The sequence below is a fragment of the Nerophis ophidion genome, linkage group LG04, assembly GCF_033978795.1.
Source record: "Nerophis ophidion isolate RoL-2023_Sa linkage group LG04, RoL_Noph_v1.0, whole genome shotgun sequence".
NCBI classification, from domain to species: Eukaryota; Metazoa; Chordata; class Actinopteri; order Syngnathiformes; family Syngnathidae; genus Nerophis; species Nerophis ophidion.
In genome coordinates this window covers 12988466-13005016 of record NC_084614.1, presented here as the reverse complement: position 1 = coordinate 13005016, position 16551 = coordinate 12988466, and the positions used below count along the sequence as shown (strand labels likewise).

Sequence of the window (16551 nt, the reverse complement as noted above, 5' to 3'; positions counted from 1 at the left end):
TACAAACAACGTCCATGAAGTTTGTCCTTGTTGCAAGTTGATGTTAATAAGGACACAATGTTATGCAAAGGTGTACTTGTAACAATTTTATAAACTATTTGTAGTCGCTGGGGGGGGGCGTATCAATTTTTGTTATCATGACCAACAACCTCCGTGCTTTTAATCAGCTATTACGCAAAAGTGGAATGTGGTGGCGCCATCTCCCCCCCTGCAGTCCCCCCGCCCCCCCCTTCCCCTACAGTGCGCGCGCCCGTCTTCCTTCCTCAGGGGTGGGCCAAGTGTGCTTCCGGTCCAGGAGGAGCGCGCTCGCCTTGGAAAGTTGCGCAGCTGACTGAGCAAGTGGTGGCCGGCTTCCCCCCCCCCCCACGACACACACCCCGCGGCAGCGGCGACACCTCACACACAAGACAGCCTCCACTGGTGAGTACGCTTCTTTGCTCATTTTGTGTGTGTGCGTGTTCGTGGAAAAGGCTGAGTGATTTCCCAGAAAACACCAGGAATCTCTTGCATAACTTGTGCTGGCCGGGGACTCCTCAATGATGTTGTTGGTTATGTGCTCCTCAACCAGCTGGAGATGTTCCAACAGGAGCTTGGCTCTCTGCGACAAGTGTGTGTGTTCGTGTGAGCGAGTGAGAGGTATCAGTTAAAAAAAAAAAGGGGAAGTTGTAATGAGAAGTGATAAAAGTATACTGAATTTTTTTAACTGTCAGAGTTCAAGGGTCGCGCTCCAACTGTTCTGACGAGTTTCTCATTCTTTTAACGTGGAATCCACTGATTCATCTTGGAACTCCCCCACAGGAAAAGGCTTGGCCGTGTGCATCCTTCTTCCACATAGCTGCTTCCTAACCCTCCGAGACCCTCTTAGACTTTACTTAGCCCTCCTCATACTACCTCATACCCCCTTAGACCTCCTCAGACCTCCTCATATCTCATCATACCTCCTTAGACCTCCCTATACCTCCTTAAACCTCTTCACATCTCCTCAGACCTCTTCACATCTCATTATACCTCCTCATACCTCCTTAGCCCTCCTCATACCTACTTAGACCTCATCAGACCTCCTCATACCTCTAGAGACCTCTTCAGATCTCCTCAGACCTCTTCAGATCTCATTAAACCTCCTCATACCTCCTTAGACCTCCTCATACCTCTTTAGACCTCATCATACCTATTTAAACCTCCTTAGACCTCCTCATACCTCTTTATACCTCCTCATACCTTCAGACACCTCATTATACCTCCTTAGACTCTCTTAGACCTCCTCAGATGCTGTCATATCTTATTTTACCTCCTCATACCTCTTTAGGCCATCTCATACCTTCTTAGACATCATTATACCTCAGTATACCTTCTCATAACTCAGTATACCTCCTTAGACCTTCTCATAACTCTGTATGCCTCCTTAGAGGACCTCATACCTCGTCAGATGTCCTCATACCTCATTATACCTCCTCATATCTCTTTAGACCACCTCATACCTCCTTAGACAGTATTATACCTCTGTGTACCTCCTTAGACCTTCTCATACCTCAGTGTACCTCCTTCTACCTCAGTATATCTTCTTAGACCTCCTCGGACCACCACAGTATACTTCGTCATACCTCAGTATACCTCCTTAGACCTCATTAAACCTCTTTAGACTCTCCTTACACTTCCTCATACGTTATGCCTCCTTAGACACTCCTAGACCTCTTTATACCTTCTCAGACGTCATACCTCCTTAGACACTCCTTATACCCCCACAGACCTCTTTAGACCTCTTTATACACCATACCTCCTTAGACCCTTCTTAGGCCTCCTTATGTCATACCTTTTTAGACCCTTCTTAGACCCTCGCAGACCTCCTTAGACTATCCATATACCTCCTTAGAACTCCTGAGACGACATACTTCCTTAGAACCTGCTTAGATCCTCCAAGACCTCCTAGACCTCCTTAGACTCTCCTTATACATCATGCTTCCTTAGGACTTCCTTAAACCTTCCTAGATCTCTTTAGACTCTCCTTATACGTCATGCTTCCTTAGACCCTCCAAGACCTCCTATACCTCCTTAGACCCTCCTAGACCTCCTTAGACTCTCCTTTTACATCATGCTTCCTTAGCACCTCCTTAGACTCGCCTTATACATCATGCTTCCTGGAACCATCCTAGACCGTCTTAGACCTTCCTAGACCTCCTTAGACTATCCTTATACGTCATACTTCCTCAGACCCTCCTAGACCTCCTTAGACCCTCCGAGACCTCCTAGACTTCCTTCAACTATCCTTATGTCATACTTCCTCAGACCCTCCTCGACCTCCTTAGACCCTCCAAAACCTCGTAGACCTCCTTAAACCCTCCTAGACCTCCTTAGACTCTCCTTATACATCATACTTCCTTAGACCCTCCAAGACCTCCTAGACTTCCTTATACGACATACTTCCTTAGACCCTCCGAGACCTCCTTAGACCCTCCAAGACTTCCTAGACTTCCTTCAACTATCCTTATGCGTCATACTTCCTTAGACCCTCCTCGACCTCGTTAGACCCTCCAAATCCCCTAAACCTCCTTAGACTCTCCTTATACATCATACTTCCTTAGACCCTCCAAGACCTCCTAGACTTCCTTATACGACAAACTTCCTTAGACCCTCCAAGACCTCCTAGACTTCCTTCAACTATCCTTTTACGTCATACTTCTTTAGACCCTCAAATACATCCTTAGACCCTCCAAGACCTCCTAGACCTCCTTGGACTCTCCTGATGTCATACTTCCTTAGATCCTCCAAGACCTCCTTAGACCCTCCTTAGACTCTCCTTATACGTCATGTTTCCTTATGCCTTCCTAGACCTCCTTATGCCCTCCTAGACCTCCTTATGCCCTCCTAGACCTCCTTAGACCCTCCAAGCCTTCCTGAACCTCCTTAGACCCTCCTAGACCTCCTTAGACCCTCCAAGCCTTCCTAAACCTCCTTAGACCCTCCTAGACCTCCTTAAACTCTCCTTATATATACATCATACTTTTTTAGACCCTCCAAGACCTCCTTATACGTCATAATTCCTTAGACACTCCCTTAGACCCTCCAAGACCTCCTGGAACATCCTTAGACCCTCCTAGACAGGGGTGTCCAAACTTTTTCCTCTGAGGATTTCACACAGAAAAATGAAAACATGCAGCGGCCATTTTCATGTTTTTCTTTTTCTAAACCAACACAATAAAAATATTTGTGTTCACTTTTAACCCTCAAGTTTGGTTCCTGAGACCCAGAGAGGTCATAAAAATTAAAAAAATATAATACAAAAATGTGTACAAATATTTTTACCCAACTCTTAAATCTCTAAACCGACTTCAGGTCTATCTGTCGTTAAACATCTTTCATCTTTAATTCCTTCTTGGAAAATACACCCAATGTGCAATATTTTCCCCTCAAAATATTTTAAGTGAAATATTTGATAGTAGCCTTAAACAGGTCATTAATGGCAACAACTTTGATTTTAATTCATTATATTTTGAGCAAAGACCGTTTTAATAACTGCTAAAATTCCTGGGAATCCAAAAGTTTGTAAAAGTCTTTCATTTTCATTTTTATTGTATCTATTTATTTATTTTTTCATTTTTTTTAACTTTCAATACTTATTTTTTCACCAAGGACCACCTGAGAAAACACCATATTGAGCAACATTAAAATACAGTTGTGTAGTAGGCCTAAGTATTTATTAAAAACAAGGCAAGAGGTTTTAACTAACAGGTGTATTTAATATTTTTGGTCTTTATAACAATACACACAGTTTGAACAGTTACACTGTTTGAATTTAGGAAAATAAACCACTGGATCTAAACAATAAATCAAATTAATTGTGATGGGATTCCTTGGCGCACCACTAGTCAGAGTTTATAGAAACAATATGAACAGCGAGGCGCCAAGTTTGCTACCAAGGACGTGTGCAATTGAGTCGTTCTGACGTCTGTTTTCCTGAGGAAATAAACCAAAATAATAAGTCCAAGTGAAGTTCATGAACTGACCAAAAAAATGCTTTTATTTTCTCAAATTAGAATATATAATAACGACCAAAAATAAACATATTACGCTCACTTTGTCAAAATCTTCGTTGGCTTTGGAGCGACAATCACATGATGACTTTAGTGTGAGGCGTGTCGACTGTGCCTCCGACGCATTTGGAATCCCAGCAGGGGTTCTGAATCATTGTCGGCCCGCCCAAAAAATATTTTTTTCTCAGCTGTGGGCTTCAGAGATACTTGGTTGCAATACACTTTCCCACCACCTGTGGCAGTAATGACAATAGCAAACAGAGGAAGTTTGGAGCTCAAGTCATAGACAAGTTTCTTAAAAAGGGGAACTGCACTTTCTGGGGGATTTTGCTTATTGTTCACAATCATTACCAAAGACTTGACAACAGATGGCAATCCAACTTGTAAATAAAAGTAAATGTCAAGCCCTCTATTATACTATACTTACAAACCCCGTTTCCATATGAGTTGGGAAATGGTGTTAGATGTAAATATAAACGGAATACAATGTTTTGCAAATCATTTTCAATCCATATTCAGTTGAATGCACTACAAAGAAAAGTTATTTGATGTTCAAACTCATAAACTTTTTTTTTTTTGCAAATAATAATTAGAATTTCATGGCTGCAAAACGTGCCAAAGTAGTTGGGAAAGGGCATGTTCACCACTGTGTTACATCACCTTTTCTTTTAACAACATTCAATAAATGTTTGGGAACTAAGGAAACTAATTGTTGAAGTTTTGAAAGTGGAATTCTTTCCCATTCTTGTTTTATGTAGAGCTTCAGTCGTTCAACAGTCCGGGGTCTCCGCTGTCGCATTTTACGCTTCATAATGCGCCACACATTTTCCATGGGGGACATGTCTGGACTGCAGGCGTGCCAAGAAAGTACCCGCACACTTTTACTACGAAGCCACGCTGTTGTAACAAGTGCTGAATGTGGCTCGGCATTGTCTTGCTGAAATAAGCAGGGGCGTCCATGAAAAAGACGGCGCTTAGATGGCAGCATATGTTGTTCCAAAACCTGTATGTACCTTTCAGCATTAATGGGGCCTTCACAGATGTGTAAGTTACCCATGCCTTGGGCACTAATGCACCCCCATACCATCACAGATGCTGGCTTTTGAACTTTGCGTCGATAACAGTCCGGATGGTTCGCTTCCCCTTTGGTCCGGATGACACGATGTCGAATATTTCCAAAAACAGTTTTAAAATGTGTACTCGTCAGACCATAAAACACTTTTCCACTTTGCATCAGTCCATCTTAAATGATCTCGGCGGCGTCTCTGGATGTTGTTGATAAATGACTTTCGCTTTGCATAACCAAACTTTAAATTGCACTTACAGATGTAGCGACGAACTGTATTTAGTGACAGTGGTTTTCTCAAGTGTTCCTGAGCCCATGTGGTGATATCCTTTAGAGATTGATGTCAGTTTTTGATACAGTGCGGTCTGAGGGATTGAAGGTCACGGTCATTCAATGTTGGTTTCCGGCCATGCCGCTTACGTGGAGTGATTTCTCCAGATTCTCTGAACCTTTTGATGATATTATGGACCGTAGATGTTGAAATCCCTAAATTTCTTGCAATTGCACTTTGAGAAACGTTGTTCTTAAACTGTTTGACTATTTGCTCACGCAGTTGTGGACAAAGGGGTGTACCTCGCCCCATCCTTTCTTGTGAAAGACTGAGCATTTTTTGGGAAGCCGTTTTTATACCCAATCATGGCACCCACCTGTTACCCAATTAAACCTGCACACCTGTGGGATGTTCCAAATAAGTGTTAGATGAGCATTCCTGAACTTTATCAGTATTCATTGCCACCTTTCCCAACTTCTTTGTCACGTGTTGCTGGCATCAAATTCTAAAGTTAATGATTATATGCAAAAAAGAAAAAGTTTATGAGTTTGAACATCAAATATGTTGTCTTTGCATATTCAACTGAATATGGGTTGAAAAGGATTTGCAAATCATTGTATTCTGTTTATATTTACATCTAACACAATTTCCCGACTCTTATGGAAACGGTGTTGTATATTTCTATATGACGCCGGATACCACTCCGGAAGCCATCCCTTTTTTTGCGCTCGCTATCCCGGTACTTTCCCGGCTATTATTCGCCGACCGCCGTGTTGCCATAGGGAGGGAAAGCGGAAAGACTCACATTGTGGAAATAACATTATTCTCCTTGCGTGGGCTATTTACAAATAAACACTGAGGAGTATGCAAAAAAAATTTTGGGAAAACTTTTCTCGCGGCCCAGCCACACCCAGACTCTGCATCCTGTGGTCCCCAGGTAAAGTAAGTTTGAGACCCCTGATCTGAACTTTACCGCTGCTGGTAGTTTTTTTTATATGTTTTCATTTAATACTTTGTAGGAGTATCTATTTCAGTATAAAAGTGTAAAAAGGTTTTTGCTGTGGTCATGAAATGATGATAATGGTGTGCCAGGGCATACATACATTTTATATTTCACGCTTAAATCTCTACATCAAATTCCGATCTATTCCCCATTTCAAAATGTTTGTTTTTTAGTTTTTTTGTGTTTTTGTTTTCCGCCCTTTTTTGTCAAACTTTTTTTTTTTTAATGGCAAACACTCAAAATATGTCAAATCTTCCACCAAAATTATTTTTCAAAGCGGAATATTTGATGTGACGGTGGTAGGGGTTAGCGGGGGTGGGGGAGGGTTTATATTGTAGCGTCCCGGAAGAGTTAGTGCTACAAGGGTTTCTGGGTATTTGTTCTGTTGTGTTTATGTTGTTTGTTGCAAAATGTGTTTGTCATTCTTGTTTGGTGTGGGTTCACAGTGTGGCGCATTTTTGTAACAGTGTTATAGTTGTTCATACGGCCACCCTCAGTGTGACCTACAGTGGGGCAAAAAAGTATTTAGTCAGCCACAGATTGTGCAAGTTCTCCCACTTAAAATGATGACAGAGGTCTGTAATTTTCATCATAGGTACAGGAATTCACATTGCAGGTATTTTAAAGACTGTATTTGTAAATTATGGTGGAAAATAAGTATTTGGTCAAGCATTCAAAGCTCTCACTGATGGAAGGAGGTTTTGGCTCAAAATCTCACAATACATGGCCCCATTCATTCTTTCCTTAACACGGATCAATCGTCCTGTCCCCTTAGCAGAAAAAACAGCCCCAAAGCATGATGTTTCCACCCCCATGCTTCACAGTAGGTATGGTGTTCTTGGGATGCAACTCAGTATTCTTCTTCCTCCAAACACAACGAGTTGAGTTTTTATACTAAAAAGTTATATTTTGGTTTCATCTGACCACATGACATTCTCCCAATCCTCTGCTTTATCATCCATGTATCCATTTTGGTATAAACTCAACTCATCGCGTTTGGAGGAAGAAGAAGAATACTGAGTTGCATCCCAAGAACACCATACCTACTGTGAAGCATGGGGGTGGAAACATCATGCTTTGGGGCAGTTTTTTCTGCTAAGGGGACAGGACGATTGATCCGTGTTTAGGAAAGAATGAATGGGGCCATGTATCGTGAGATTTTGAGCCGAAACTTCCTTCCATCAGTGAGAACTTTGAATGGTTGTCCAAATACTTATTTTCCACCATAATTTACAAATAAATTCTTTAAAATTCCTACAATGTGAATTCTTGGATTTTATTTCACATTCTGTCTCTCACAGTTGAAGTGTACCTATGATGAAAATTACAGACCTGTGTCATCATTTTAAAAGGGAGAACTTGCCCAATTGGTGGGTGACTAAATAATTTTTTGCCCCACTGTATTTGGCTGTTGACCACGTATGCCTTTGATCAACAGCCGCACCACTATCTTTTCTCTCTCTGCCCCTCCCTCACAAATTCTGCTGCGTGCGCACACCTTTTTAACCCTGTACGTACATTGAAAATACACGCAACCCTGACTCAAAACACCAGACATTTGAAATATTTAAGAAACCCCGCCCCGACAGCCCGGACAGTCTATACTTACTATATTACGTTTGAATACTAACAAGTATTATTGATATTGTTCTTATGAGCGCTAACGCAGACCGACTATCTATGGCGGCCCGTGTTCCAATGTTGACATGATCGTTTTTTGCTCGTCAAACTTTATTCTAGATCATAAACGCCTCTCTCCTGAATAGAAGGACGAATAGGTATTCCGACAAGTTGGTACACTTCAAAACCCTGGTGTAACGTTCATATTGTTGTCCCTCAGCCAGCGTTTGTGGGTCTGAAGGAACCCGTTGCATTTTGTGGCTTTTAACGCCTCGCAATCAAACACTTTTATGTTAAAATACTCAACAGATTGTTTATCTTATCCCACTAAACAACAGTTCAGTTTTTTAACATAAAAGTGTTCCGTTGTGGCGAAGGAGCTGAGCCAGAAGGCAAAGCTCTCAATTTACTGCTCGATCTATGTTCCCATACTCACCTATGGTCATGAGCTTTGCGTTATGACCAATAGGACAAGATCACAGGTACAAGCAAGCTCAAAGTAAAGCCGCTGCTCCTCCACATGGAGAGAAGCCAGATGAGGTGGTTCGGGCATCTGGTCAGGATGTGACCTGAACGCCTCCCCTAGGGAACCGTTTAGGGCACGTCCGACCGGCAGGAGGCCAACGGGGAAGACCCAGGACACGTTGGGAAGACTGTCTCCCGGCTGGCCTGGGAACGCCTTGGGCTGCCCCGGGAGGAGCTGGACGAAGTGGCTGGGGAGAGGGAAGTCTGGGCTTCCTTGCTTAGGCTGCTGCCTCCGTGACCCAACCTCGGATAAGCGGAAGAAGATGGATGGATGTTTGATTGTGAGGCATTAAAAGCCACAAAATGCAACGGGTCCTCCAGACCCACAAACGCTGGCTGAGTGACAACAATATGAACATTACACAAGAGTTTTAAAGGCCTACTGAAAGCCACTACTAGCGACCACGCAGTCTGATAGTTTATATATCAATGATGAAATAATAACATTGCAACACATGCCAATACGGCCTTTTTAGTTTACTAAATTACAATTTTAAATTTCCCGCGAAGTGTCCTGTTGAAAACGTCGGTATGATGACGCGTGCGTTTGACGTCACGGCCCGATCCCAGCTATAAGTAGTCTGCTTTAATCGCATAATTACACAGTATTCTGGACATCTGTGTTGCTGAATCTTTTGCAATTTGTTCAATTAATAGTGGAGACGTCAAAGTAGAATGATGGAGGTGGGAAGCTTTTAGCCTTTAGCCACACAAACACAGCCCGTGTTTCCTTGTTTACATTCCCGAAGGTGAAGCTTTACCATGGAACAGAGCGGTCAAGCAAACATGGTTCCCGACCACATGTCAACCGGCAGGTTTCGGTGAGAAAATTGTTCTAATAACTCTGCTCTTACTGTAGTTATGAGCAGAGCTTGCGTCCTCCTGCAGCTGCGGACTATTACCTCCTCCCACCGGAGACACTGGCGGTCACCACACCCGTGGCCACACCCCTCCGACTTTCAGGTACCATTTAATGTCACTAAAACACTAGTAACACAATAAGCAGAAAAGGGATTTTTTTTCAGAATTATCCTAGTAAATGTGTCTAATAACATCTGAATCGCTCCCGCTGTCTTTTTTTTTCTCTAGTCCTTCACTCTCACTATCCTCATCCAGAAAGCTTTCATCCTCGCTCAAATTAGTGGTGAAATTGTCGCTTTCTCGGTCCGAATCGCTCTAGCTGCTGGTGGCCATGATTGTAAACAATGTTCAGACGTGAGGAGCTCCACAACTGGTGACGTCACGCGCACATCGTCTGCTACTTCCGGTACAGGCAAGGCTTTTTTATTAGCGATCAAAAGTTGCAAACTTTATCGTGGATGTTCTCTACTAAATCCTTTCAGCAAAAATATGGCAATATGGCAAAATGATCAAGTATAACACATAGAACGGACCTGCTATCCCCGTTTAAATAAAATCTAATTTCAGTAGGCCTTTAAGGTGTAACAACTAGTCGGACTTTTGATGCATTATTATTTCAGCAGTGACAGTAAACGTGTTATTAGTCAACATAGCAACTTTACACGTCACCTTTTATTCCAATTTTTTATTGTTTTTTTAATGTTTTACTTTGGACACCCCAGCTCCTAGACCCTCCCTTCATTGACCAAGTTCCAGATCCCACCAAGTCCTGCCATGTCAGCCGTTCCCTTCTACTCACCCTCATAGTTAGGCTCGGTTCTTTTTTTTTTTCAAGGGAGCAAAACCACTCGGAGGCCGGACTCCATCACTTCCTGTTTGTCCCCCGAGGTCACTTCCTGTCTTTGGCCTCGGGGCGCTATAGAAAGGAAGGAGGCGGGGACAACTGTTTATTTTTTTGTTAATTTTTTTTTTTTTTGGGGTGGGTCGATTGCGACGTTGCCACCACAAAAGCTTCCAGGGAGGTGGTGTGGATGTCAGGTGGATGGATGTCACACACCTGTGCCACACACACACATTGAAGTGGTGCTGGGTGGTTACCATAGCAACAGGCTATCGGCATTCCAGTGCTCAACACAGACAGGAATGTTTTTAAATCAGGAGGATATGGCCACATCATGTTCCTTTACACCCCCTCACCCCCCATACCTTCTCCACAGTGTGTGTGTGTGTGTGTGTGTGTGTGTGTGTGTGTGTGTGTGTGTGTGTGCGTGTGACAGCCCACTTCCCATTGTCCTATCATCCTGCCCATTCACACTTAACTTCCTGTCGGGGCTTCCTGCAAATGTGAGAAAGAGGCTAGGTAAGGAAAAGAGAAGAAGAAGAAGACTTGGGTGTGTGTGTGTGTGTGTTCCACTGGGAGCAGCTTATCTGCACACGTCTCAGTGCAGGAAAAGGGTGTGTCGCATGGATTTATGTGTCATGTGACATGATGGTGAAGGTTTTTGTGCCTTTTTGTTTTGTTCCAGCTCCAGCGCGTACTTAAGTCTCGTTTTATTCTTGTAACAGGAACAATATGGACGGCAAAAGTGCTAAAATAAATAAAAATGGCGCTTTTGAGAGGGGGAATCGTACCTCCTTAGGCTTCGCTATAGATCTTAAAAAGAAAATAAGACTAACAATCAGTCAGTTAGACATATTGGAGTTGTACGTTTTTCTTCAGTGGCCGGTCATAGGGTTCAACATGATGGGGGTCTACCTTTTTGCAGCTATTCAACTCTTCTGGGAAGGCTGTCCACAAGGTTGCGGAGTGTGTGTTTGTAGGAATTTTCCACCATTCTTCCAAAAAGCGCATTGGTGAAGTCGCAACATTGATGTTGGTCGAACAGTCTCCGTTCTAATTCATCCCAAAGGCGTTCTGTCGGAGTTCAGGTCAGGACTCTGTGCAGGCCAGTCAAGTTGATCCACACCGGACTCTGTCATCAATGTCTTTGTGGTGCACTAGTGGGTTCCCTCCGGGTACTCCGGCTTCCTCCCACTTCCAAAGACATGCACCTGGGGATAGGTTGATTGGCAACATTAAATGGTCCCTAGTGTGTGAATGTGAGTGTGAATGTTGTCTGTCTATCTGTGTTGGCCCTGCGATGAGGTGGCGACTTGTCCAGGGTGTACCCCGCCTTTCGCCCGATTGTAGCTGAGATAGGCACCAGCGACCCCAAAAGGGAATAAGCGGTAGAAAATGGATGGATGGATGGTGCACAGTCATGTTGAAAGAGGAAAGGGGCCCGCTCCAAACTGTTCCCACAAGGTTGAGAGCATAAAATTGTCCAAAATGTTTTGGTATCCTGGAGCATTGAAAGTTCCTGTGGAGGTCGCCCTTCTGTGGGTTCTTCTGACACAAAGATCCTTTGTGAGCCCGGTAGTCTGAGGTGACAAGAGTTTTATTTCCAATAGCAGTGTGCTTTTGCTTTCCAGCAAAATGTCTCTCGCTCTCATGCCTCTGCTCACCAGCAACTCCCAACCCCGCTGCTACTAATAAGGGTGACAGGTGATTAGATAACAAGTCCCAGCTGGGCAATCTACTCACCTGCCGCTGACTTAGAGGCCGGTCCTTACACACCTCGCTCCACGGCAAGCCCGCAGACCACGCCCCTCCTCCACAGTTGCTTTCACAGGAACTAAGGGGCCAAGCCCAACTCGGGAAAAAACAACCCCACACCATAATTCCTCCTCCACCAAATTTCACACTCCGCATTTGGCAGTCTGAAATGTAGCGTTCTCCTGGCAACTTTCAAACCCAGACTTGTCCATCAAATTTCCAGATGGAAAAGCGTGATTGAACGCGTCTCCAATGCTCTAGAGTCCAGTGGCGACGTTCCTTACACCACTGCATCCCACACTTTGCATTGGACTTGGTGATGTGGGGCTTAGATGCAGTTGGACGGCCATGGAAACCCATTCCATGAAGCTGTCTGCGTACTGTACGTGGGCTAATTGGAAGGTTACATGAAGTTTGGAGCTCTGCAACAACTGACTGTGCAGAATTGCACTATGCTGACTCCTCTGTGAGTTTACGTGGCCTACCACTTGGTGGCTGAGTTGCTGTTGTTCCCAAACTCTTCACTTTTCTTATAATAAAGTTGACTTTGGAATATTTAGGAGCGAGGATATTTCACCACTGGATTTGTTGCACAGGTGGCATCCTATGACAGTTCCATGCTGGAAATCACTGAAAGCGGCCCATTCTTTCACAAATGTTTGTAGAAACGGTCTCCGTGCCTAAGTGCTTGATTTCATACATCGGGCCAAGTGATTAAGACACCTGATTCTCATCATTTGGATGGGTGGCCAAATACTTTTGGCAATATGGTGTATGCTATTGTTGCTAACCTAGCATGATGTTAAAATATCATGTTAGCATGTAGCTCACATTTAGCTAAGCTAGTGTTGCGAACTTAGCATGATGTTAAAATGTCATGTTAGCATGTAGCTCACATTTAACTATACTAGTGTTGCGAACTTAGCATGATGTTAAAATGTCATGTTAGCATATAGCTTACATAGCTATGTTAGTGTTGGGAACCTAGTATGATGTTAAAATGTCATGTTAGCATGTAGCTTATATGGCTTTGCTAGTGTTGCAAACCGAACATGATTATAAAATGTAATGTTAGCGTATTGCGACCCTAGCATGATGTGAAAATGTCATGCTAGCATTTAGCTCACATAGCTATGCTAGTGTTGTTAACCTAGCACAATATGAAAATGTAATGTCAGCATGTAGCTTACAATGTAATGTTAGCATGTAACTTACATAGCTATGCTAGTGTTGGGAACCTAGTATGATGTTAAAATATCATGTTAGCATGTAGCTCATATGGCTTTGCTAGTGTTGCGAACAGAGCTTGATTATAAAATGTAATGTTAGCTTATCGCGACCATAGAATGATGTTAAAATGTCATTTTAGCATGTAGCTCACATAGCAATGCTAGTGTTGCGAACCTAGCATGATGTTAAAATGTCATGTTAGGATGTAGCACACATAGCTATGCTGGTGTTGCTAACCTAGCATGATGTTAAAATGTCATTTTAGCATGTAGCTCACATAGCTATGCTGGTGTTGCTAACCAAGCATGATGTGAAAATGTCATGTTAGCATGTAGCTTACATAGCTATGCTGGTGTTGCTAACCGAGCATGATGTGAAAATGTCATGTTAGCATGTAGCTCACATAGCTATGCTGGTGTTGCTAACCAAGCATGATGTGAAAATGTCATGTTAGCATGTAGCTCACATAGCTATGCTGGTGTTGGGAACCTTGTATGATGTTAAAATATCATGTTAACATGTAGCTCATATGGCTTTGCTAGTGTTGCGAACAGAGCTTGATTATAAAATGTAATGTTAGCGTATTGCGACCCTACCATGATGTTAAAATGTCATTTTAGCATGTAGCTCACATAGCTATGCTGTTGTTGCTAGCCCAGCATGATGTGAAAATGTCGTGTTAGCATGTAGCTCACATAGCTATGCTGGTGTTGATATCCTAGCATGTTGTGAAAATGTCATGTTAGCATGTAGCACACATAGCTATGCTGGTGTTGGGAACCTAGTATGATGTTAAAATGTCATGTTAGCATGTAGCTTATATGGCTTTGCTAGTGTTGCAAACCGAACATGATTATAAAATGTAATGTTAGCGTATTGCGACCCTAGCATGATGTGAAAATGTCATGCTAGCATTTAGCTCACATAGTTATGCTAGTGTTGTTAACCTAGCACAATGTGAAAATGTAATGTCAGCATGTAGCTTACAATGTAATGTTAGCATGTAACTTACATAGCTATGCTAGTGTTGGGAACCTAGTATGATGTTAAAATATCATGTTAGCATGTAGCTCATATGGCTTTGCTAGTGTTGCGAACAGAGCTTGATTATAAAATGTAATGTTAGCTTATCGCGACCATAGAATGATGTTAAAATGTCATGTTAGCATGTAGCTCACATAGCAATGCTAGTGTTGCGAGCCTAGCATGATGTTAAAATGTCATGTTAGGATGTAGCACACATAGCTATGCTGGTGTTGCTAACCTAGCATGATGTTAAAATGTCATTTTAGCATGTAGCTCACATAGCTATGCTGGTGTTGCTAACCAAGCATGATGTGAAAATGTCATGTTAGCATATAGCTTACATAGCTATGCTGGTGTTGCTAACCGAGCATGATGTGAAAATGTCATGTTAGCATGTAGCTCACATAGCTATGCTGGTGTTGCTAACCAAGCATGATGTGAAAATGTCATGTTAGCATGTAGCTCACATAGCTATGCTGGTGTTGGGAACCTTGTATGATGTTAAAATATCATGTTAACATGTAGCTCATATGGCTTTGCTAGTGTTGCGAACAGAGCATGATTATAAAATGTAATGTTAGCGTATTGCGACCCTACCATGATGTTAAAATGTCATTTTAGCATGTAGCTCACATAGCTATGCTGTTGTTGCTAGCCCAGCATGATGTGAAAATGTCGTGTTAGCATGTAGCTCACATAGCTATGCTGGTGTTGATATCCTAGCATGTTGTGAAAATGTCATGTTAGCATGTAGCACACATAGCTATGCTGGTGTTGCTAACCTAGCATGATGTTAAATCGTCATGTTGGCATGTAGCTCACATGTAGCTATGCTAGTGTTGCTAACCTAGCACAATGTGAAAATATCATGTTAGCATGTAGCTCACATGGCTATGCGGGTGTTGGTAACCTAGCATGATGTGAAAATGTCATGTTAGCATGCAGCTCACATGTAGCTATGCTAGTGTAGCTAACGTAGCACAATGTGAAAATGTCATGTTAGCATGTAGCTAACATAGCTATGCTAGACGTTTCTCTTCCTGTCCTTAATGTCAGGTTTTAGTATGTGACGTATGACATTGGACACAGTACACAGTTACAGTATGACTCAAGTACACGATAGTACTTCTCATTGGCAGTAAATATGTACACACACAAAAGTACTATTGCGTTAAAAGTATTAAAAAAATCTTCACACGTTTGCCCATGTTCACACCAGTGTCAACAAAACGGATATTGATGTGGTTTGAAACTTTTGGTTTCATTTCTCTTGTATTACTGGCCTTCATCCAAGTAATACAATACCAGCAAATATTTCCACTGTGTACTCTTATAGTACAGTGGAAACTCCATACTATACTAGCAAATACTTCCACTGTGTACTCTTACAGTAAAATTAAAACTCCATACAATACTAGCAAATACTTCCACTGTATACTCTTACAGTAAAATTAAAACTCCATATTATACTAGTAAATACTTCCTCTGTGTACTCTTACAGTACAGTGGGAACTCTATATTATACTAGCAAATACCTCCACTGTGTATTCTTACAGTAGAGTGGGAATTCCAACTTATACTAGCAAATACTGCCACTGTGTACTCTTATAGTAAAATTAAAACTCCATATTATACTAGCAAATACTTCCACTGTGTTTTTTTTACAGTACAGTGGAAACTCCATATAATACTAGCAAATACTTCCACTGTGTACTCTTACAGTAAAATTAAAACTCCATATTATACGAGCCAATACTTCCACGTTTTTTTTTTACAGTACACTGGAAACTCCATACAATACTAGCAAATACTTCCACTGTATACCCTTACAGTAAAACTAAAACTCCATATTATACTAGTAAATACTTCCACTGTGTACTCTTACAATACAGTGGAAACTCCATACTATACTAGCAAATACTTCCACTGTGTACTCTTACAGTAAAATTAAAACTCCATATTATACTAGCAAATACTTCCACTGTGTTTTTTTTACAGTACAGTGGAAACTCCATATAATACTAGCAAATACTTCCACCGTGTACTCTTACAGTAAAATTAAAACTCCATATTATATGAGAAAAGACTTCCACGTTTTTTTTACAGTACACTGGAAACTCCATACAATACTAGTAAATACTTCCACTGTGTACTCTTACAATACAGTGGAAACTCCATACAATACTAGCAAATACTTCCACTGTGTACTCTTACAGTAAAATTAAAACTCCATATTATACGAGCAAATACTTCCACGTTTTTTTTTACAGTACACTGGAAACTCCATACAATACTAGCAAATACTTCCACTGTGTACTCTTACAG

The 16551-nt window shown here is 42.1% G+C and overlaps 1 protein-coding gene across 3 annotated transcripts in view; it reads left to right on the top strand.

Moving 5' to 3' along the window:
- The first annotated feature begins 267 nt into the window (after positions 1 to 267).
- Positions 268 to 16551, top strand: part of yrk (Yes-related kinase) — a 47380-nt gene continuing 31096 nt past the window's right edge. For 2 of the 3 annotated variants that reach the window (XM_061897096.1, XM_061897095.1), the window contains exon 1: positions 268 to 420. The gene's annotated coding sequence lies outside the window, so the exon portion shown is untranslated. The remainder of the gene's footprint in view (positions 421 to 16551) is intronic. The other variant, XM_061897093.1, reaches the window with a different exon arrangement.